At 48.7% G+C, this 22,134-nt stretch overlaps 1 protein-coding gene across 1 annotated transcript in view; it reads right to left on the reverse strand.

The window, feature by feature from the left end:
- The window catches only part of LOC111243881 (uncharacterized), an 86,042-nt gene extending 64,330 nt beyond the window's left edge, over nt 1-21,712 (reverse strand). The window contains exon 1 of the mRNA XM_022790143.2: nt 18,734-21,712. The gene's annotated coding sequence lies outside the window, so the exon portion shown is untranslated. The remainder of the gene's footprint in view (nt 1-18,733) is intronic.
- Nucleotides 21,713-22,134: the final 422 nt, after the last annotated feature.

Raw genomic sequence — 22,134 nt, forward strand, 5'->3', positions numbered from 1 at the left:
GGGCCGAACGCTGCAGCACTGTGTTAGGAGTAAAACACTTCATCGGCTTTGTTCGTTCGTCCCTGCTGTTGTGCTATGAATTTCCTGGCTGAATAGCGGCGGAGCTAATGCGCCAGTCGGACGCGTTGGCGTTAGTTGCAGTAGGTGGCTTAAAGGATGGGAAAATGGCGGGTAGGTATAGATAGAGATGGGCTGACGTATTCCGGACCAGTGGCAGCAGTAGCAACCACATAATGGTGAATGTTCTGAAGCCGTTTGTTGCTACTGATGACGCTATCACCATTCCGGCTGCAGATCAGCTATTACAAAAACCACACTCTGTAACAAACTATAATAAACTAAGAGCGCTACCACAAGGTTACCATGACCACTTAGAACTGGGGCTTGGTGTATATGGGTAGGCTGTACACAGGATGCAGCTATGCCCTATAGAAGTGGATGGATGGATGCTCGTAACAGGAAATTTGGCTGTCGTTTGATCTGCGCTCGTCATTGCTGTTGTTATATGTTCGACTATATGTTGACTGGGTGACGTAGCTGGTGAAGACCAGCTCGGAATGTACAATGTCATCCTTTAGTCGCGGTCTAGCGAGACGACAGTTAGAAACTGGAGGCCGGCTGCGGATGCCAGTTCTGCAGCACTTCTATTCGAGAAACAGTAAGGCGAGTGGGTAATTTATACCAGTTTATTTTCGTTTTGCGGGGATCATACAAGTAGTCACACCAGACATCGACGCAATCACAGCAACAGATGTATTTTTTACTAACTAATGGCGATACTTGGGAGTTAATGTGGCCATACGCGAAAAACGTCTCTGGGGAGGGGGATGATCGGCTTTGTTGCCGTTGGTGATGATGTTGCGGGTGTGAGCTGACGCTCACAGGCTCTCCTGTGCCTGTCAGCCGTATAGTGCACAGAAATTTCACGTGCTCCATGTTTCCTGTTCTAACCGAAGACGCGCGATGCTACTATAATATAATGCGAGCAATTAAGACAACACATAGACGCAGACACAAGCACGAATTTGACAAGGAGCTTGCTTATTATTTTGTGTTATTATCGAGAGCAGATCTATGAACTCGAATTAGCAGCACAACAATTGATGGTCAGCGAGGAAAAAATTCCGTTTTATCGGGCAGCCGATAGCCAACTATGTCAAATAACTACTCTAGCCGTAACCATAAGGGCATCATTGTATCAGTTAGCTAAGTTGACTGTCCCGTTGGTTCCTTCGTCCGTCTGATCATCTAGCCAAGTGATTCAAAGGAAGTTTGTGGAGCCCTGTACGATCGCTGCGAGGTGCAGTGGCGAACGTTGTTATGAAACACGATCAGGACGTTGGTTGCGTATGGGCAGAGTGATCGGCGGGTCAGTCCGAACGCCGATTGCACTGCACCGTAGCACTTCAAGTTGCCTACGTATTTCAGCTTTAGTAAAATATCTCTGATCATATGACGTTGTTTCTATTCGAAAGTTGACGTTTCGTGCTGAAAGCCCGCCATCAGCCGCCAAGACAGTGTCGCAAATAAAACTGAGCACGTTCACACCACTTTATGTTTGTGCCTTTTGTATTAGCCTTAGGTAGCCAATGGTATATGGCCGTAGCCAACATTTCGATTACATTGCCCGAAGAACCGTAGCAGTAAAAACTATTCAGCAGTGAAAGCGTATGTGGGTCGCTGCTTGCCGCTAATTCGGTCACCAACTTTATATAGGTAAATCGGCGTCATGGCACCGGTGAACTGTTGGCAAGCTACGCCCAGATAACGAGATAATTTCCCAGCCACGATTGTGGCTTAATTTAACAATCAGGTAACATAAAAGAATCAGGCTTCTGCTGTCTAGGGTAGAAAAACAACGTAGTTTATCGTGATACAATCCATTGGTTTCAAGGCGGAAAATCGCGGATACAACGCAATTGGAAACGATCCGAAACAGTAGAAGCGACCAATGTCCTGCCAGGACACTCAGCTCAATACGATAAATGGTCGACAAATTCATAATTACTTTGATGCAGGCACGTTTACGAAGTCGAATGGTAATAATGTGCCATCTTTGTGCTCATCATTGCTTTGTCCTGCGTCTTGTTATGCTGGTGATGCTGAAACGCATCGACAAATGCCGCGATGAATGGGGCAACACTTGACGGCCTTTTAATTTATAATTAAATTTAACTAAATGAACTAACTGCTTAAATAACTATGACGCCCAAAGGTCATTGTACTTGGCTATATATCAATATATAGTAAATTATGATGTATTTTGGCTGATAACTCGATTGTTCCGAAGAGAGAAGACTTGTCCGTCTTGATACGACCAAATCATGTTGATACAGTTAAAGGGTTTCTAGCTTGTCTTCCCCCGCAATATAGCCATACGTATCATTTTGATATAGCGGATTTTTACATTTTCCCGGTTGTTGTAATACTATACAATCTTTCTATAGCTAATACGTGTTTCAGGCAGATAGGCACGTATATATATGTATATACATCGAGTGAAGGAATTATTACCACATGTAATGGATAGCGAAAATTCGTCTTAGACTGTTTTTCCTGTGGAGCAAGCCTCGTCAATCGCTCATTATTTCGAAGCACGTAGAGTGAGACGATGATTTGCTTACATAAAAAAACAATAGCTTTTCGTTGACGTATCAATCACTAAACGGTTTTTATCTGCGTGGCCTTTTTTCGTTTGACATTTTATTATATTATCGAGTATTCTATAATAGAAAGTGGCTTTTAGTCCGATAACCCAATTTTGCGTCCGTTTATTAGGGTCATTGCGAAACGGCAAATTCATCTTGGGCAAACTAACCTTCCCCATCACTGACGTTTTGTGCACTTAGGAGATTATATAAAATGTTTCACCTTATCCCAAATACTCACTAAGCACTCACTTGTATTGGTGCCATGTTCCAGTCACTTCACTGCGCTTTATTCCTTCATCGCATTTTCTGCATCATGTTATTTTGCCTGTCAAGTATTTTACCTGTACTATTCCTATCATGTCAAGGTTATTACTACTTTGTATCGAATAATTCCCCAAAACCGCTTAGTAAAACTCCATTTCCATAGATAATGCTTTCCTTCTGCTGGATCCCCTTTACAAATTGGGGTATTTTCCATCATTGAAGAACGATAGCTGTAGACAAATATCCAACGAGCACAGACCTGGGCTTCTGCTGCTTCTTTTCTCCCCACGTTCCACAACCCCGTGCTGGTTGTTGTTGGTAATGGTGATACTGTGTACCGCACTGCGGTTGCCGTACCGACGCATCTCAACAGTGGATGCGAGTATGCGCGCGTCTGTATGGGTATAGGCGAGTGGCAGATAGCCTCATAGATGCTGCTCTTGTTTTGGATCATTCCCTCCCGCGCCATTCCTGTGCTTCTTTGCACCGTTGATACCGACGACGACGACACGACGCAGAACCGGCATCCATCGCACGATAGGCAGGCAGCGTTAAGCTTCGTAGCAGCGGTAGTTGTTGTAGTAGGCGTTCAGCAATAGTAAGCCGCAGGAACGGACGCCGCTTTATTTCCTGTCTGCAAATGCCTCGAGGTCTTCTCGCTCCTTTCGTGTCTCCTCCCATCTTCTCTCACCAGTAGGGCAATGGAGGTCGCAGTGCCTGCTCCCTTTTGCCCTCGTTCCCTATTGCACTACCCTAGTGATGCCACCATTGCCATCCTTACGCGCCATTCTCTCTTTCTTCCTCCGCCTGCCCCAACAGGGCTATGTTGTCAGCGTTAGATTTTGGCTCTGCGCCGGCTGTTAGCTCTAGTGGTGGCTACTAAAGGGCAAAGCCGGTGGGGTAGCAGCGGCGAGTCTTTCGGCGGAAAGGAAGCTCCGTACTGGCTAGGATAAGTGAGCCACTGTAGGCCGACAAAGAAAGGACACCCGAAGCAAGAGAAACTTTATAGAGGAATGGTACGGTGAGCCGCCGCATCGGTAGTAGCCGTGATCGTGGCCATAGCACTTGCCGGTTTATCCGAGCCACGAGGAGCATCGAGGCCGCATCGCCACATATCGATCCACAACAGCTTCGTAGCCGTTTGCGGGGGTGCGGGTGGGGGGAGGGTGTAGAAGAACGACGAAAGAGGAGAAGCAGGAGGCTGTAGACAGAGGCGGTTCGAGCCGCCACTGCTACGACCCTCTTTGCTCGCGCAAGAAAGTAAGAGCTAGGAGGGGGGGACAGAACGAGCACGGGTCAAACAGCAGTCGCAACCTTAGCGACCAAAACCAGGACGCTAGAATGCAGGAAGAAAAAGGACAGCAAGGAGGAAAAAATACGGCTGCTGTGGCCATGGCTACAGCTATCCTGTGTTGTCCTGTTTTGCCATCTAGGAGACGAGAGTATAGAAAAGAGCCAGACGCATCCCATCGCGCCCCGCTCTGCTTCACTATGGACGAGGAAAGAAAGAGTGCTCTCTCTCTTTCTCTTTGTGTTGTCTATATAGCGCTGGTAACTGACGCTCGAGCTTCGTCCGCGATGCACCGCATCGCCTGGTGACTCACCGCCTCTTCCTCCTTTCCCATCCGTTTTCAGCTACGTCCCTGTGTATCCCTACTCCATCCCTATACCCTCCCACACACACTCTCCACTGCTCTATCATGTTCCCTTTATACTTCTCTTTATTTCGCTTTCGCTCTCTTCCCTCTTCGGGCACCGACGGCGGCGTCTCTGCGTTTGCTAGCGTTCCCTAGCCGCTTCTTGATCGCCTTGGTCTGCCTCCCTTTCGCGAACCTCTTTTTGTTGTAGCCACCCGACTGGGCTGGACTGGGCTGGTCTGTCCACTGGGTGGCCAGCCACTCGGTCCGCCAGCTTCTCCTTGGCCCGCCAGCCGACGGTGGCTAAACCAAACGCTTCCCTGTGCCGACTACGGGCAGCGCGCTCATTCTATCTCTATCTATCTCTTTTCTCTGTGCGCTCTCTCCGCCCTCCCTCGCTTTCTATAATTTCGGCCAGCGAAGTCGCCTCGTCTGTCTAGACCTTGTTGTCCATGGCCAAGCCGAAAGTACAACGAGCGTCATCAGCGCGACCATAGACATGCCGCAAGCTGGCAGAGTACAATGCTTAGCTTAGGAAGGCTGGCAGGGCTGGATCGCGCTGCTCGTTCAATGCTTGGGGAAACGGGAAGACTAGGGACGGTCCAGGGGAGGAAGTGAGCGGCCAGGGGTAACGAAGCAGTCTGTCTACTAGCGAGGCTAATGCCACTGACGCTATTCCTTTACGATGGGTCTGATTTCGTGCCTCCCATAGCGCCCCCCGGCTGCGGGCCCAAACCCAAAGAGCGGCCGCTGGCCAACCGAGCGACCACCCACTCCCACTCGTAGTGGTCCTAGTAGTCCTGCACTGCCCTACTGCCACCTCGACCATCAGCAGCACTACTACTCGCCGCTTACATCCTTCCTCTGTTCCTTTCTTTCGCCTTTTGCTTCTCTTCACTTGTCTGTCTGCTTTCTTCTCCGTTTTCTTCTTCTTCGTCTTGTTGAAGACTTCGTTCCCCTGAAGGCTTTTCCTACGACCTCTACTAGCACTACACATAGTCCAACACCGGCTTGCTAGCGAGACTTGCAGCTAAGGATAGCGAATAGCTCTTTTTCGACGTTGGCTAGCTGCTCCTCATCGTGCTTCCTTGCGGCGATGCATTGCTCGATGCTCCCCCTTCCCCCCCCCCCCCGTCCGGTTTCACCCCTCGGTACCCCATTCGATTCATCGGCTGGCCGGTCAACGGGTAGACAAGTAGACGGGTGGACCGCTGTTCTAACTGGAGGTAGCTGAGTACGGCAGCTTCGGCTTCAGCCGACGGCCGTACAGAGTTCGGCGGGGCTGCTGGTGGGCTTGTGACATCAGTCTCGTTCAAGTCGAGTTGTGTAGGCAAACCAACAGGTCGACCGAGGGAGCGATTCGGAAAAAACGCCAATGACATTGAAGGAAAGAAGAAGACTTTGAGCTGGTGCAAATCGTGATTTTAGTGCTATACGAAGTATGACTGCTGCCACTGCAACAATTTCTGAGGGTGAGTGAAAGACAGCGAAATAGATGCAAACGGATGGATTGGAGAGCAACGAGCATAAGGCAACGAGCGGCAAGCGTCTACTACCCCTACTATGCCTCTACGATTACTTCGACTACGATGACGGTGACAACAAGCTCTGACTGGGTTATACTCCTACATACTACTGCTGTACGTTATCCCCAGGCGCCATCACCAACACCCACTCTCGATTCCTATTATGCTCAACAGCGTCGTAGTCGGCCGCGTGTGCCCAGTCTAGCAACACTGGCAGCGACAGCGGCAGCGGCAGCATTGCCAACCTATGCAATCCCCCTTCGGCAGTCACCCCAGGGGGGATACAGTCTAGTGGCAGCGGAACGCAGCGAGCAGCATGGCGGCTCGCACTTGACGAACTAAGGCCGATAACAGCGGATGACAACGGTAAGAGCGATGCAATAAGGTCGAGCCTCAGGGTTCATTCGTTTCTCACCCTCTTGTCGTCTCGTTGGCAGTCTGAATGATGCCGACCGAGGTTAGGTGCACATTCGACGCGCTTACCGATCACCCGCCTACTTCTGCCATATCACTCTCATTTGTTAGCCTACCGATAACCGCCTTTGTTCGGTAATTAGCTGGAGTCCAATGAAAGCGATAATCACTCATCAAATGTGTGAAAGCCAATGTATGTACCTAGGCAGGTGTATTGTAGTTCTTTTCAGTCAGAAACAAGCTTTAGAAAAAAGCAATCATATCGATCTGTTTCGGTGGCTGGACATGCTGTATCGGTTCATGGAACGGTCTGTCGTCCGACGATGCGGAATAAATGTAGCCTAGTCGGTGATTTCTAGCGAATTCAGGAAATTGACAAATATGGTATAGGTAGCCTTGAGTGGAACCAGTAAATCTAAGCATGATATGTGCGAAGGTTCAGAGTTTGTCTACGTGAGACTTCATTCAAGCTACTTGTTTGTTCTAGCGCACCTTCTTCTAAGCTTATTGTTTGTTTGAGCAAACCCACAAACCGAAATAGATGTGTTTGCATACGCTGGAAGTATCACGTCGCCAAAATGAATCACCAGGGATTTTTTATGCAACTTTATCTTGTGATCTATTCGTGGAATCGTATTAGGTCATTTTCCTATTGGCCTACCACCATCACCATAACATTGAAACAGTACAATACTTCCTTAGGACGTTTCGGCATATATGGCATATACCGAGTCTTTCTCATTGATGCATCTCGCCATGTACTATCCTAAAGTTGCAATTTATTTTTGAGAACAGTGTTGTCGTTGGCCCACCGATTCGCCGCGAATCAAAAACGGGTGGGGATATACCCGCAATATTGATGTTCCCAACATCTACAGAACTATCTATTTCTTCGTGTGCTAGCTGATTTTTGTTGCACCATTCGGCTGGTAGTAAATGCCACCCAGACAAAAACATTACGCCGCATTGAAAGCTTACAGCGACGCGTCATCCTTTAAGCCTTCCCAGAATGCCATAAGCCTTGCACGTAGGGCAAGACCGCGTTCACCCCGTTCTGCTGCCGACGGCGTGGCCACCACCCTCACAACTTGCAATTGTTGTGTATTACCTAAGATGGCCGCTGCTGCTAGAACTCTCGCCTTTTTTTCTCCCACCATTGGCATTTCCATAGATGTATCTGCAGCCGCTCCGATTACCAAGCTGCAAGCTGTCAATGTAAAATAAATGTCTTCTAAATGTTCCACACCGCATTAAAGGATGAAAGGGATATTCAACTTCAACGAGTGAAGTCACCACAGACACCTTTTTTTTTTGTTCAGCTACCCTCGGCCTCCACCCTATTCAGGGGAATGAGCCAAAGTAACCCGCTCTGCCTTCGACTTGTGCACACAAAGAAGGCCGCCTGGCGCCTTCCCATCATACAGGGTGATAGGCTTTTTCTGATAGATTTTAAATCATTACGTACGGTTCTTGCTACCTCAACGCGTACATATTACGTGAATATGTGACATAGGACGAGAACAATTGTTTAAGAAAAAACAAGAATGTATGTACACGGTACGCATACGTGTATTATACTGGCCAAAGAAACTACTCCCTATAGCTGACTCTCAGCTGTGGAACCAACGGTAGGCTTTAGTGCCTCTAGTAAACGTAATTTCATGACAGGTTAGGGGGCTTAATATGAGCACTCTAGAGGTACCGCCTCGAAGAAAGGATTACTATCTCAATGAACGTTTACGCGTGGACTCGAGCCTAGACCACATCTGCATCAGGCCTCATTAGTTGACGCCATCGCATGCTTCTACAGCGAAAGAATAAAAAGCATTTTTCGTGTTCTACGTCCGGTTTTTAAGCCGGTATGCATTAGTTCAGACAGCTGATTCTCAACACGAAATAATTCGAAGGATTCGAACCTCGAACACCATACGTTTTTAAGTTTAGCGGGCCAAGAAGTTACCATTGCACCATCGCAAGGACGTCGTATCAATCAGCAGGCAGTTTGATTTCTGCAATTTCGTTCCTAGCTAGTTACAACAACAACATGCCATAATGCTAACTAGAAGTCTTGGACAGAGGTAAGTTAGTCGAAGTATGTCTATACGGAATGCTTCTTGTTCTATTGCAGTCTCCAAATTGCACCTTTCTAGTTGTTTTTAAAATCGACTCACCCGGTACGTAGAAGAAAAAGAAGGATGAATATGCCCTACCGTGTGGGGGTCTTACAGGGCGTGGGAGATGTAGGTGAGCTGATGAAGGAAGGAGTTTAAGGGCGCAAGAGTGCGCGCCATAGTGATGTGTGTGTGACCAAAGGATGATCTAATATGCGCCGGATGGAGTGAGAGGCGTAGCTAGCGGCGGCTTCGGCGTCGGCCGCGGTAGCGCTGGCACGATGCACATTGCGCACAATAACAACAACAACATCAGTACTCCTGCTGTTGTTGTTGTCGCAAAAAATTGGGCGGTCATGGCGAACGGAGTTGTGAAACTATTTACACAGCCATCGATCACGTGAAACAAAGCAACGGTAGGCAGCAGCCAAACAGGCAGAGATTTCAGGTGTAAGTGGCACTAGTAGTAATATTGGTAGTTCTGCGAGCGGAACTGAATAAGCACCATGCAATGAGAGGGGTGGGTTCAAAAGCGATTCTTGCAAGCGTGTTGTAAGATGTATAGTTGATCCTAAGACGTCAGACGGTCAGTGACCGGTATGACTAGTGTTACTATAAATATATATATATATTAGATATTGTATTTTATTATATATATTAGAAAAGGCCTGTACCCTACGTTTGTCTGTTAATAGGTCCGTTATCGTGATGCTAAATGAAAAATAAACGCTGAGGTCAACTCCTGTGCGCGACTTCGGCAACGAAATTCTGATCAATGTGAGTGGACAACAGGGCGTTTGTCGACGAGCTATAATTCAAAGCAAGAAAGTAATGTTTCATTCATTCATTGTAAGTTATCGTTAAGACAGACCACTGGCATTGATCGTTACGATGGCACAAGTTATTCGTTAACGACATTATAATACGTCTAAGTGGTCGTCCTCAGCTATGAAAATCGTTTCTTCTTTTGTTAATTGTCTTGACTACTAAATTAAGCCATCATATGATATATATACCCGCTATCCATTATTACTCCCTCTTTATCTTCGACGGGTACCGGTTAACTGGCTGATTTACCTTTTGCTCTATCGGCTGTTCCGTCTAAGGCTACCAAAGCTATCTATTGTGATTTTCCGTAGCTATGCAAACAGTACGTGCGAATCTGCAAATCGCATCGTCGTTGCACAAGTACTGCCATTGAGCTTAGTGCCACGCGATCCAAGGATCTCATAGCTAACCCCCCATCATAGCACGGGGGAATCCATCGAAGGATCATTACTGAGAATCACTTGCCCGCGAGGAATATGTTCTCCCAACGTTGTCATTGGTGCCATAAGTGCGTATCGCAACAGCAGTAATAGCTTACGAATCTACAGCGGCTGCCCGATCGTGTACATATAGTCAAAGTAGCCTTTCCCTTCCATACGATAGTTTTACGGTTCCCCTCCCAACAGGAAAAACGCCAACAGTATCATCCAGGCACTGTTCGTCGGGATGCTATATCAACCTATATAATTATCCGATGGACGAACACGTGGTGTCCTGTTTCTGCAATATAACTGGCAAGCTCTACAAAAAGCTTCGCCGAAGATTGCCAGCAAAAGTGGCAACGTTGACCTGAGGCGCAACTGCTTGTTATTGCTGCTTCTGAATGAAATGGCCAAAATGAGTATAACCAGCAATGGTCGTTGTCTTCCTAAACGTTACGTAGTCGTTCGCTCACTGAAGCTGATGACGTCGCAGAGAGTTGGCGTAAAGATGCCATGAGGCTCAAAAGACGTACGTTGCGTAGCTTCAGTAATGGCGGCAACGGACAAGCTACAGCAGCAGAAGTAGCGTATTCGAAGGCAGTGTGTTACACCATACATTAGTTCTCACGGTATGTCGAGCCGCATCGGATGATGCCCGAAGGGTTTGCTCTACGCATGGACTTTGCGCGAGATCTGCAAAGTATGCGCTAGCATTAGCGCGACGGGGATGCCAGCGATGGACTGCCTGAACGTCAGCAGTAACGTGGCAGCAGTAGCATCAGCATCACAACAGCAGCAACGTTACGTACGACGTAGGACCGCTAACATCGCCGACCCCGTACGTCGTCGTTTGCCAGCTGCTGTCGGCCACTCCCCTTTTCGCCATTCCATAGACCAACCGCATGTCCGTATCGCCAGATAACCCCATGTCCAACCATTATCCCTAGGACCGGACGAGCTCCGTAGCTGTACATAATGCGTCGTCGGCATCCGCAGTTATAGTCGTGTAGTCGTAGTAACACAATTAGGGTCGGAAGGTGCAATAAATGATTATGAAAATTCCAATGATGATGAAGCCGCAGGCGCTCGCTGAAAGAAAGAGAAGAATACAACAAGCTTGCCCTTTGCCTCCTTCCGTTACATCACGTAACATATCGTATGTATGCGCGTGCAAAAATATGTGGTGTATCCTATATGTGCTTCTATGGATAGCGGGCTTGGGACTAAAATTCATCATCGTATTCAATAGCACACGTATCTTATAGATGTGAAAAGAAATCACTGTTACCTTCATAGGAAAGGGCGTGTAATCTTGACGATACCTCATTCCTCGCCTATACTGGATTATTCGATAGACGAAGTAGGATATAATAGATACTATGGCTGACCTTGTCACCTTATCTTTCAATCCCGAACGCGAACCAAACGGCATTTAATTAACCTAATAGAGCGTACGATTGGTAACATATATATTTCTGTTTATATAAGCATTGACCCGTCTTTTAAATGATACTTTTCCGCAAACTATGGAAATGGCCCGTGGTGCATCATTTAAAATGACACACTACGGTCGTTGTGATGAAGTCATGAAAGCCCAATCTTGCAACCCACAACCGCTATTTTTGGCGGTTGACCAGGTTAATCGAGGAGTTTTGTGGTAGACGCAGCTGCATCTTGCTCTACCGAAGCTTCGAGTCTACTTTTTGTAATGTTCATATTTTGTCCACCCTTTCGGGCATCGAATCATCGAAAGCATACAGTTCACTTAAGTTAGCTATGAAGATCAACACTAAATCGATTGAAGAATCGTTCTAGCAAAATGCTGCATGTAATGCTGGTTATTCCAGCTTGAAAAGCAGACGGAAGATCACTATCCTATCGGACACGTTACACTTCCGATCGTCGCGTCGTACTGTCTACGTCAAACGGGAGTCGTACGTATTACTCGAACGTAAATGTTGCATGGTATTTATGAAACACAATCCGCTGTAACGTATTTTCTTTTTGGCGGGTGTGTCAATAAATACGCGCTTAATGACTTTGTTAAAACACCACATAATCGAATTGGCTTCCCCTATCGAAGGGTTCATGGGGTTTGGTTTACTTCAAATTAACAGTCTCCTATTACTTTGTCCCTGCCGATGAGACTCAAGTAATAAACCGACTTGGCGAGATCTCGTTGCTTTTATGGCGAGCTGAGACCGAGCCGAGTTCTCATTTTAGCGAAATAAATGAATTTACAAACAACTAGGACGGCTACGAATACAACTAAGGATTGAAAAGGAAAAGTTGTAAATATTCTTTCGAGAGTGAGGGGTAACTAACAAGCCTGTGGGCGCACCGCGTGAGCACTGGGCCAGCCTATAAGTCTAGGCACAGCATGGCAGAACAACTCGAAGTCGACCCACAACGGGCGCCCAGCTTGTTTTATCCTCTCTGAGACTGACCGGGCGAACGCATAAATATATTTGTACGCGCGGCACCTTCGAGCTTCGCTGCCAGCAAACTTGGCCCGGTTTCGTACCGCCTGGAAATGCCCAACAGTTGTCAGTGCTGTGTAACAGTCTGTACTCAAGATTATCGTCGGTTGCGTCGTTACAAGGTAGTCTGCTACGATGAGCACCAACTTTAATCATCTAAAATCCGCGTATCGCACAATCGGAGAGCCAGAGAGGCAGATATCGACGCAAATACGAGATCCATATAGATAGTCGAATACAGGGGTCCACCGAATCTCTGCCTATTCCTTTCTCGGCAGAGTCTGCGTAGTGGAGTATAGTGATAGCCATGGGTACCGTTCAGTGCAACCCGCTGGATCTACCAGGGGCTTGACTGTCCTTTGCTCAAACCAAGACGACGGATCACATCAACGCTATGCTGTGCGGTGGCGTCGTCGCAGAGCCGCCGCCGCCGCCGCCGTCGCCGCGGTATTAAAAGGATTTTTTATTTATTAAGTCTTAAGCAAATGGCTGGCAGAAGCCAGCTTCCCAAGACGATGTGGTTTAAGTTTCACCCCTCCCGTCCATACACTGCGTTTGTCCATGTCCTTTACTCCATGCTTCTGCCCACTCGGTGGTAACAGGCAAGCAAGGGTCGAGTCAAGCAGTGGCAATGGAGAGAATGAGAGGGACTCAAAAAATCGCAGTGCGCCCAGGGAACAGAGTTACCATCACCAGTGACTTGGGCAGTAACCCCAAACCTCAATACCTCGGGAGGATTCGTGCCCAGAGAACCGTCGCCGAAGACACATCATACAAACACGCACTCAACCATACTGCTAGCTGCACACACAGCTTTAGCTTCTGTCCGAAACACATACTCGGTCAGTGTAAAATTCGATTTTCTTCGATACCACCAACCGTTAAGTCGTGTCGACGCCTGCAATTTTTTTCGTCCGCCGAGTAGAGACGAATAAGATAAGTCGGATGCGTGTTGGAAAAACGAATTTCTATCATTGCTAGAACCAGTTCCGTGCCATCTATTTTCCTTGCCTGTGCATTAGACGTCTTGCAGGATCTACTACTATTTCAGTGATCTGTACATACCGAAAACTCGTTACGTCAGTAAATGTACTTTGCGCTAATACAAAATAGAACGTGTTTCGAAAATATTGTGTACCCGTATCTGACAGCAACCTTACGAGATCAGTTTTACTTCTTGTTTCCACCGGCTTCCATCGGCTTTGGCTTTGCACTCACGTTAGTGAGTTTCTGACACACTTCAGTTGCGCCGAGTATGATTAGCGTCGGCTTTTGCGTCCCTTCTACGATCTCTTGCAATATTCCTTTCCTTGTTCCACGACCTGATCCATTAAATGTAAGCGGTGATTAGGCGAACGACTCGCTCGCTCGCTTTGTCCACCCGTCTACGCCTGTCTTTGCTAATGACAAGTGGCTTTGCAACCATTGTGACTCGGTGTTGTGTCATAGCGAACGCACAAGAAGATGTATGAACCCTCTAAACCCGACCGCTTTTGCAATGTAACCTTCGACACCTCGCTTGCTTTCGACACCCCCGAGGGCTTCCCTTCTCCACCTTAACTTCACTTGCTTGCCCTGGCTTGTTTCTGCGGCTAAACGATAAGTGAAGCAAGATTCACACCTCATCCTAGCTATCACAACGCACCTCGAAGCTTACCAATGCCTTCTCTTCGTGATAGAAAGGGGTGCCACTTCTGAAGGGGGCCGACGAAGTTCTAATGCTAGGGACGCGTCGTCCTATAACGATCCATAGATCATCATTGGAATTCGAAATCTCTGCAATGACAAAAGTCGATGTCTCTGTGCAATCCGACAACGCTGATCCAAATTGACCGCTCTTAATTATCGTCAAACTCTGCTGGTCCTTAAATATCTTAGCGAAATTTACATGCGACATTTATGCTATTTTCTCTCAACTTAGCAACAGGTTTTTACGCTAATCTAGGTTTGTCTTTATTTTGTATATCCAAAATTGGTCCCCGCTCAACCACAGCTAAGATTGTTTGCCGCGAGCCTTCTGTGCATTTTTTCCTCAACCCTTTAACTTATCTACCTTTATAAAATTTTGCTTACCAGTTCTTCCCTATACGTTGTTACCTCTATAGTATTGCAAAGATGATGAATTATAACAAATGAACGACTCTTATGTACATATATATTAAAAATTCAATTAACTCCCGTTCGTTGTTCGCCTAGCCCTAAGGACAGACAGCTGTCAACTTGTTCCTGCTGGCCGTGTAGGCCCCGTATCTCGAGTGGTTCGCCCTGCACTGCCTTTTTCTCGTTACACTTTCATTTTCATTTTCGACTCATTAATCCGCTCTAGTCTTCTTCATTCCTTCAGCTTGTTCCGACTGATCTGGTCTGATCTCGTCTCATCTAAGTCTTTGCTTCTTTCGAACTAAAGGAATTTGTCCGTCCTTCCCAACTCATAAAGGCTCTCTTGTTCAGACACGCACTTGCACTATGTAGCATAGAGATATACGCACCTGCGTGAAATTACGAATACACCAGCTCTTCAGCGCTCACTAATGGATTAAAAGGACATGTCTAATTACTGCTCAGCAATGGTGAATTTGGATCCTAAAGTAGAGAGACCACTTCCCCGAAGCCACATCCAAGTCTGTCGCTCCTATTTTTCCTGTTGAGGGCTTCAGGTTTCTCGCCCCATGTCTGACTGGATTTCCTCTTCTTTTTCAACTCCCACTACCCCTCTATACTTTCAGTTCGGCAAGCTCAGGGGCTACAGCTTCTTCTTCTTCTTCTTCTTCTTCCTTTTTTTTCTTCTACTGCTACTGCAACGACGACCACTACTAGTACTAGTGAAGTCGCGCATCGTAGCTGAAACAATGAGCTTTTCCCCCAGTCGTTCAGGACAATTCATGCAACCTTCTTTCTTTGTCAGGCAGAACTCACGTGTGAGCGTGTGTACATCGAAACTCTATAGTTCGATGTCCTGCTTTTTGCCAGTCACCTGTTGTCATACGTGCATAGAAGGCTGGCCTTCACTGAATAATGGTTGAATCGACTAGACTATGTTATCTAACAGAACAGCAAAATAGCTCCAGAATAGAACCGATACGATACGATCAGATCCCGATGTAGGTGTACTTCAATGCAGTAGGTAGCCAGGGAAGAGCATATGAAGTTTTACTTGCAACTCCACTGGTCACCATCTTCAGGGCGAACGCTCCCTGTGCTTTACCGGAATAAGCCAACAGTAGCGATATCGATCTTCGGATTAATTTCAACGGATTTTCGTCACAAATAAATGTGCGATTAGTCAACGGAAGGAGCGTACGTCCAATGACAGTCTTGATAACGCGTAAGTAAAGCTCGGATCGCAGAACACTTTTAGATTCGCTGTAGTATAATTAGGAAGTGAAAAAGAGCAGCCATAAGGTACTGCATAAACCTCCTTAGGAAAAGATTCCAAAGCTGTCGAGTAACGCGATTTATACAGACAAAAACTATTTTTGTCTAATAACAACCGAGATTTAAGATTTCATCCGCTTTAATATCTCATCGGTGGCTCCCTATTTATCTACTTCTGGCGTTCTATATAAAATACGGCAGCCAGAACTTACTGGCCGCTACCTCTTTCCCAGGTATTTGTCGTCCCATCTGCGGCCAGCCCACAGCCCGCACGCTTCCCGGTGGCGCATAATATTCTATTCTAAATCGTCGGTATCTCATATAACAGCGATTCCATCGAGGGTTATCGTAGTTGAGTGCTTGACGTCCGCGGGTTGTTATGCGGCCAGATTTGACTCCACCTCTGCAGCGGTTTTTCGGTCGTAATACAAACACCCAATGACGAGCTCCTTCTTTCCTAGTGGTCAACGTCAAGTGCGCGCTACTGCTCCCTTTCAAATCTCTGTTGCAGCGCTTTCCAGCCGACTGTCACTTCCCGCCTCCCTATCTTTCTCCGCCTAGTTTCCAGCTGCAGTAATAGTCCGCACTTCCCGGCGCGCATCATACGCGTGGCATAATTTCTGACGTCGCATCACCGCCGTCACCAGCGGCGCATCTCTCCGTCGAAGCGACGTTGCTCCACCAGCCGCGCCGTTCTACCTCATTTTTTCCAGCGCCAACGGCCACAACGCTGCGGGCTTCCTCTCCGGCAGCCATGCCGAAGGTGCGTCGTCTTCGCACCGCTGGACAAGGAAATCTTCCCGTTATCCTCCGCCGCCGCCGCCGCCGCCGCCTAAGCAGACAAAGCCTCATTATGAAGCCAACTGGTGGTTGGTAATGCGCGGTTGGCCAACCCTTTCGACCGACGAGTTCTAGCCGCTTGTCGATCCAAAGGAGCAGCGGCGGCAGCAGCGACCGCGTGTGAGTGGTTCTGCTGACTAGCAAATCTGCTCCCAAAATTCACATACAGCACGCACCGCTGGCGGTGCTCTGCTCCCTCCGCCTGCTAGTCTACACCAATCTCAGTGGAAGGCTTAGGGGCGGATCTAGCACGATCATATCTTTCGATGCAACAATGGCTCGGAATCTCAAACCCGTTCGACACCATCGCTTACGACTAGTTGAATTACACCGGTCGCGCTGGCGTTTATTATCGTCTTTGCTATCTACGTACCCCCTAGCGACAGGCCTGTTTGACTTAGCGCATTTCAACAAGATCTAGTTGATGAGACAAGGGGGATAGCGACGGGCTGGTAGTTCGCCAGTGGACGCCGTCTGGGAAGGAATGTTTCAAACCTTTTTTGGCACTGGCTAGAAATGAGAAGGACTACGCAGTCTTGAGTGAAGCTCATCCCCATCGGTGGCTGGGTTACTGGGAGCTTTAGCTCGTTTCTCTCGAGGAGCGAAATCGGAGCGCTTTGTAGTAGGTCTGGATCCGATTAGAGGGTGAAGACGGCTACCGCAGCAAGCGCGGCACCACAGTCGAGCGATGGAGAGCGAGCTCGTCTCATCGTTTTTAGAATGCGTGTTTTGTCTCAATGGGCAGAGCGAATCTCTAACAGAGGAAAGGGTTGTCAACGGAAAGGGTTCCCTTTCCCGTGAACAGGTGCCATAACGAGAGCACGTGCTGAAAGGGGTTGGAGCGCTAGAACGCCACGTGTTGCGATCAGTTCCACAGGCAGTCTCCATCACTGAGCAAAGTGCTCCAGTCGCTGAAATCTGCCCACACTGCGTAAACATTAGTTGAAGTATCTAATTAACGGCTTAACGTGTTTTGTAGTCGAAACCTAACCTGATAATAAACGACAGCGTACGACACTAGCTATTATAATTGTTCTTTTTCTGTTCTCTATGAAGTCGTCATAAGAGCTCACACTCGCCAGGGGCTGGAGGAGCAGCGACTTCGTGTTAGTTCTCTTATTGACTTTACCGCTGCGCTAGAATGGTTAGTGGTAGAGGAAAAAATTCTGCCGTAGTCACTATGATCCGCCACGCGTTCGTCTATCTATCTGCTATCGGCCACCGGATATCTGTCCCCACAGATGCGAGCCCTCGGAGTACCACCTCATCGGCCCGTGCACAGCTTGTCTATCCCAGCTATCGTAACCACTGCAGGACCGAGCACTGCAGGCCTGGCGGCGGGTCCAGCGAAGCTGCAGTCGACTACATTATACTAGTATAGGCTCTTCGTAGGTACTGGCAGAACGGACGACCGCTCACTAGCCAATACGAGCCCACATCCACGCAGCTACGACGATCACCACTAACACGGGCTGCACTGTTAACAAAGGGATTCAAGATGGCGGCACTCATCTGCGGGGTCTATTCGTTTGGGGTGAGAAGCCTGGCTATACTAGGTCTTGATCAAAACGTTAACAATAAATTGATATCGAGCCTAATATAGGTACGCGAATTCGGCGTTGATGTCCCCGCTCGTCTACGTCAACGCCATTGTATGAGCACCGATTTCACCAGCTGCTGAAACTCGACGCGCAGTCGATTTCAGGTTGAACGAATGCACGTTTAGAACAGACAAGACACCGAGCACTGAAACCAGCTTCACAATTCTCGTTTTGGTCAGAGCCAGTCGGCTAAACGAAGTCCTGAACAGCCAGTCCAGATCTGCTCCGAACTATTTCAGCGACCAGCTGTTTGGCCACGAAGTCCCGAAAGCGCAGTAAATAAGAGGGCCAGCAGCACTTGTGGTAGTGCCTCTGTCAGTGTCGCAAGCACTCCGCAATCAGTGTCAAGGCTTTATGATATTATTCCAACTTCGTTAGCGGACACGATTTCTGTATGTTGTTACGCTGTCACAGATACACTTTGATCTTATGGGATTTCTTCGGAGTGACGAGATGACGGGCAAACGGCACGGTTGGACACGAAGAAGCATCTAGGTCAAGAGGAGCTGTTGCGGCCCCCCGTTTTGATAATCCTGCAAGTGTTGTACCGTGTTGTAGAGCAGGTACGGTGCGCGCGAACTTACCTGAAAGCCTAGATGAAGTTGGTCGTCAGTCTTCTGAGAGCCTCGAGCACTCTCAGAGTCGACGGCGGAAATGGCGGGTTTCGTTCTCCGGGTCGTTGTAGTGCTTCTGCTGATAATCGTGATGATCGTAGAAATAGCAACTGAGGAACTTGATAGTAAAGTTGCACACTTGCATCCTTGACAGATGCTCGAGCGCCAGTCACAGCAGAGGTGGCAGCACTGCTATGACAAATCAAGGTAGGCTGCCACAGCCGACAAGTCCACGATGACTTTGATCTGTAATTGCGGTCGCAGAAGTTATCGTAATAGTTGTAGCTGTGGCGATAGATGTAGTAATAGCACCAATAAAACACGACGACGTCTATAGATGTGAACAGATCTATATGGATGGTGTGTACAGGCTGCCGGCTATCTGCGTCGTACATAAAAGGTCGCAACATATGTACTAGGCGCAAGAATATATTACGTCTCCATTTGATCAAATAGCAGTGGCAACAATGGTGGTCATCATCGTCGTCGCCGTCGTACACTTTATCGCAAAACAAACACGCGACACTGCAACAAAACGCTTCTCCTGGTTCGGCTGTTGCTTTGATGGTCTTGTCGCAATGCCGCAACGAAAGACTATAATTTCGTCAGACCGACGAGCTTGATCCTGTTGCTGTTTCCTGTTCGTCGACCGACTTTAGTCCCTGCTATGTTCCGAGTGATAGTTGTCGTTATGTCCTATTTGGGTCGTCGTCGTCGTCCCCGTCACTGTCCCGTCCCGAGCTACTGGCCAGCAACAGTAAAAAGCTCCAACAAATAAAGCTGTTGGAGACGTTTACAAGCCCGGGAAAGGTGCGGGCGCTCAGTATGGCCGACCTGTCGCTGACGGTGGTTGGTGACCAACAGACGGGCCAACACTGACGGACCAGACAGAGACAACGTAGCGACGACGCGCACCGTCGCTAACCTAACCAGAAGTAACTACTATCAGCCAGCCAACCAGGACGGCAGCGAACGGGCGACGGCATTAAGCAACAACAGTGAGAGCCAGCCAGCCAGCTAGCTAGCAACAGCTAAAGCTAAGAGCTAACAACAGTGCCCCGCTGCTGCGTTCGACGACGACGACGACGGCGGCCGTTTCCTCTCACTCCTCTGGCCGCCGCCCGGGCAGTCGCGGCACGCCACGGCTAGTTACCGCGGCCGACGCAGTTCCCGCCGCTGGTTGACTTGCTTGCTGCTGCTGCTGCACGGGTAAGCGGCACGACACACGAGTTTTCGCTAGGCAGCCAGTTACCCGACCGACAGGAGCAAGCGAGATAGCTGATAGTAGAGCGCGATCGGTGACGTTGAAGGTGGCGCTCACAGCGGCAGCTTCTTCTACAGCACTCTACTAGTGCTGCTGCTGCTGCTGCTGCTGCTGCTGCTGCTGCTGCTGCGGTGCTGCAGAGCTACTGCTGGTGCACGCACGGTGCTGCTCGTTCGTTCGTCGAGGGCCGCCTGGCCGCTCGTCGGGTCTTGCGTCCAACGATACAACGACAACGATGACGATGACAACAACACCGACAACGACGACAACCTTCTATTTGTTGTCCTCGTTGCCAGCGTCAGCGGCGTCCGCAACTGCGTCTGCGTGCTGACTGCAATGTGGTCGAGAAACGTCACGCAGGCGAACTGTTTAAGAGGTTAACGCGACTGGTTAACACTGATGCTGGCACCGCTTCGGCCAGTGGTTGTAGGATGATGTGATGGCAACGGTGGCTGTGCTGACATGACCACCGCGCTGACTAAAACCGTAGCAGCTATTATCACACTAACAGGTTTGCGTTGCGGCGAGATAAGTTGAGCGAGACGTAGCAGCGATGTTCTGCACGTTGAAACGGTCAATGGCAGAGTAGAAATATAGACAGATCTGCTGTACTACTAGTAGCAGTCGATCAAGTAATGAGACTGATAGAAGCGAGAGCGCATGGATGGTAAGCGTTTTCTGACTACGAGCTTTTTCTGGAGCAGAAATATCGGACAGAGTCCACAGCAAGTGGCGTGTGAACTGGCACAGTCGCAGAGCCCCGAGGTTAATTGAGAAGTCCTTCAATGAGCTTGGTTTGCCTGAGCCTGATAGGCCATTCGATTCGGATTAAACTCAGTCGATTTGAGATGCTTGCTTTCCCACAAGCCGCCGCAGTTGTCGTCGCGGTTGACGTTAAGGCTGGTAAGCCTTTTATCTACGTTCGACACCTTACGGTCGCGTCGATTTATATTTATAAGGGAATAGTTGCATCTTTCCTGTGCTACGTTCGTGACTTGTTCGTGTTCCTATCCTCGTTCCTACAGAGATTACGGCGTGGTCGCTGATGTTGACATTGTTACGTGCAAACGTGTTGTTGTTGTTGTTGTTCTTGTTGATTTGATTGCTTTGCTGTCGTTGTCCAGATTCAACAAACGCACCCTAACCTACTGTAAGGTACCGCGAGTTCGTTTAACAGAGAGACTTGATGTTGTCGTTAGGGCCTACCAGCTGTCATCGACTGTCGATATCATTCTTGCTATAATCAACGCATGACACGCACGTAAAGCACAAACGCACACACAGACGCTCACAAACTGTCGCATGGCTTTGGACGATGTTAACGTTACTGGAGAAGTTACTGAGGTCGCGGCGGTGGAGCCAATAGGTAGCTTAGCACTTATTTGTTTGTCATATTGGCAGCGAATCGACGACCGGATTGTCATTTACGTCGTCTCGGTCAGCAGATCGACTTGTCTTTGTTTTTTTTTGTTCTTTGCCAGTCTGCTGTTACGGGTGACTTCGATCGGGTATGAGTTGTCCCGAATCGATGCTACCGGTGGTCGTTAGGCCGCTTTGCTTCGCCGTCGCCAGGCCTCTTACAGCAGTGGACTACTGCTGCTGCTGCTGCTGCTGCTGCTGTTGTAGCAGTGGGCTAAAGCGGCAGTCCACATCATGATGCCGATGGGCGAACGCCGCGCCTCAGACTGAGTACTACTGACAGGAAAACTCGCTCACGATCTCGCAAGCTGCTGGACTTACTCAGCTCGAGCTGCCATCGGTGCTGCTGCCGCCGCCGCGGCTGCTGGTCGCCGCACCGCTGCTGTCCCTCGCCCTCCCTCGCTCCTTCTCGCCCCTCGACCCCTCAGTCCAATTCGGAGGTCCCTTCCTTTCCGGCGGAGTCGGTCCCCCAACGAGTGCGCATGCGCGAGCGAGCTGTGGTCTTTGCTCTTCGTTCGACTGTGCTCCCCAAAAGCTCAGTAAGACTCTTGACGATGACGCGCGGGCCAACGCCAGCTAGCAGAGATGACCGAGTTTGTGCCTGCTTCCCACTGCCACCCATCCAATCGTCTAGCAAGCTAGCTAGGAGTCTGTACAGCCAGAGACCCTAGCTGTTCTCCCTCCTGTG

Source organism: Varroa destructor, unplaced genomic scaffold (genome assembly GCF_002443255.2).
Source record: "Varroa destructor unplaced genomic scaffold, Vdes_3.0 BEIS01000002.1, whole genome shotgun sequence".
NCBI lineage: Eukaryota > Metazoa > Arthropoda > Arachnida > Mesostigmata > Varroidae > Varroa > Varroa destructor.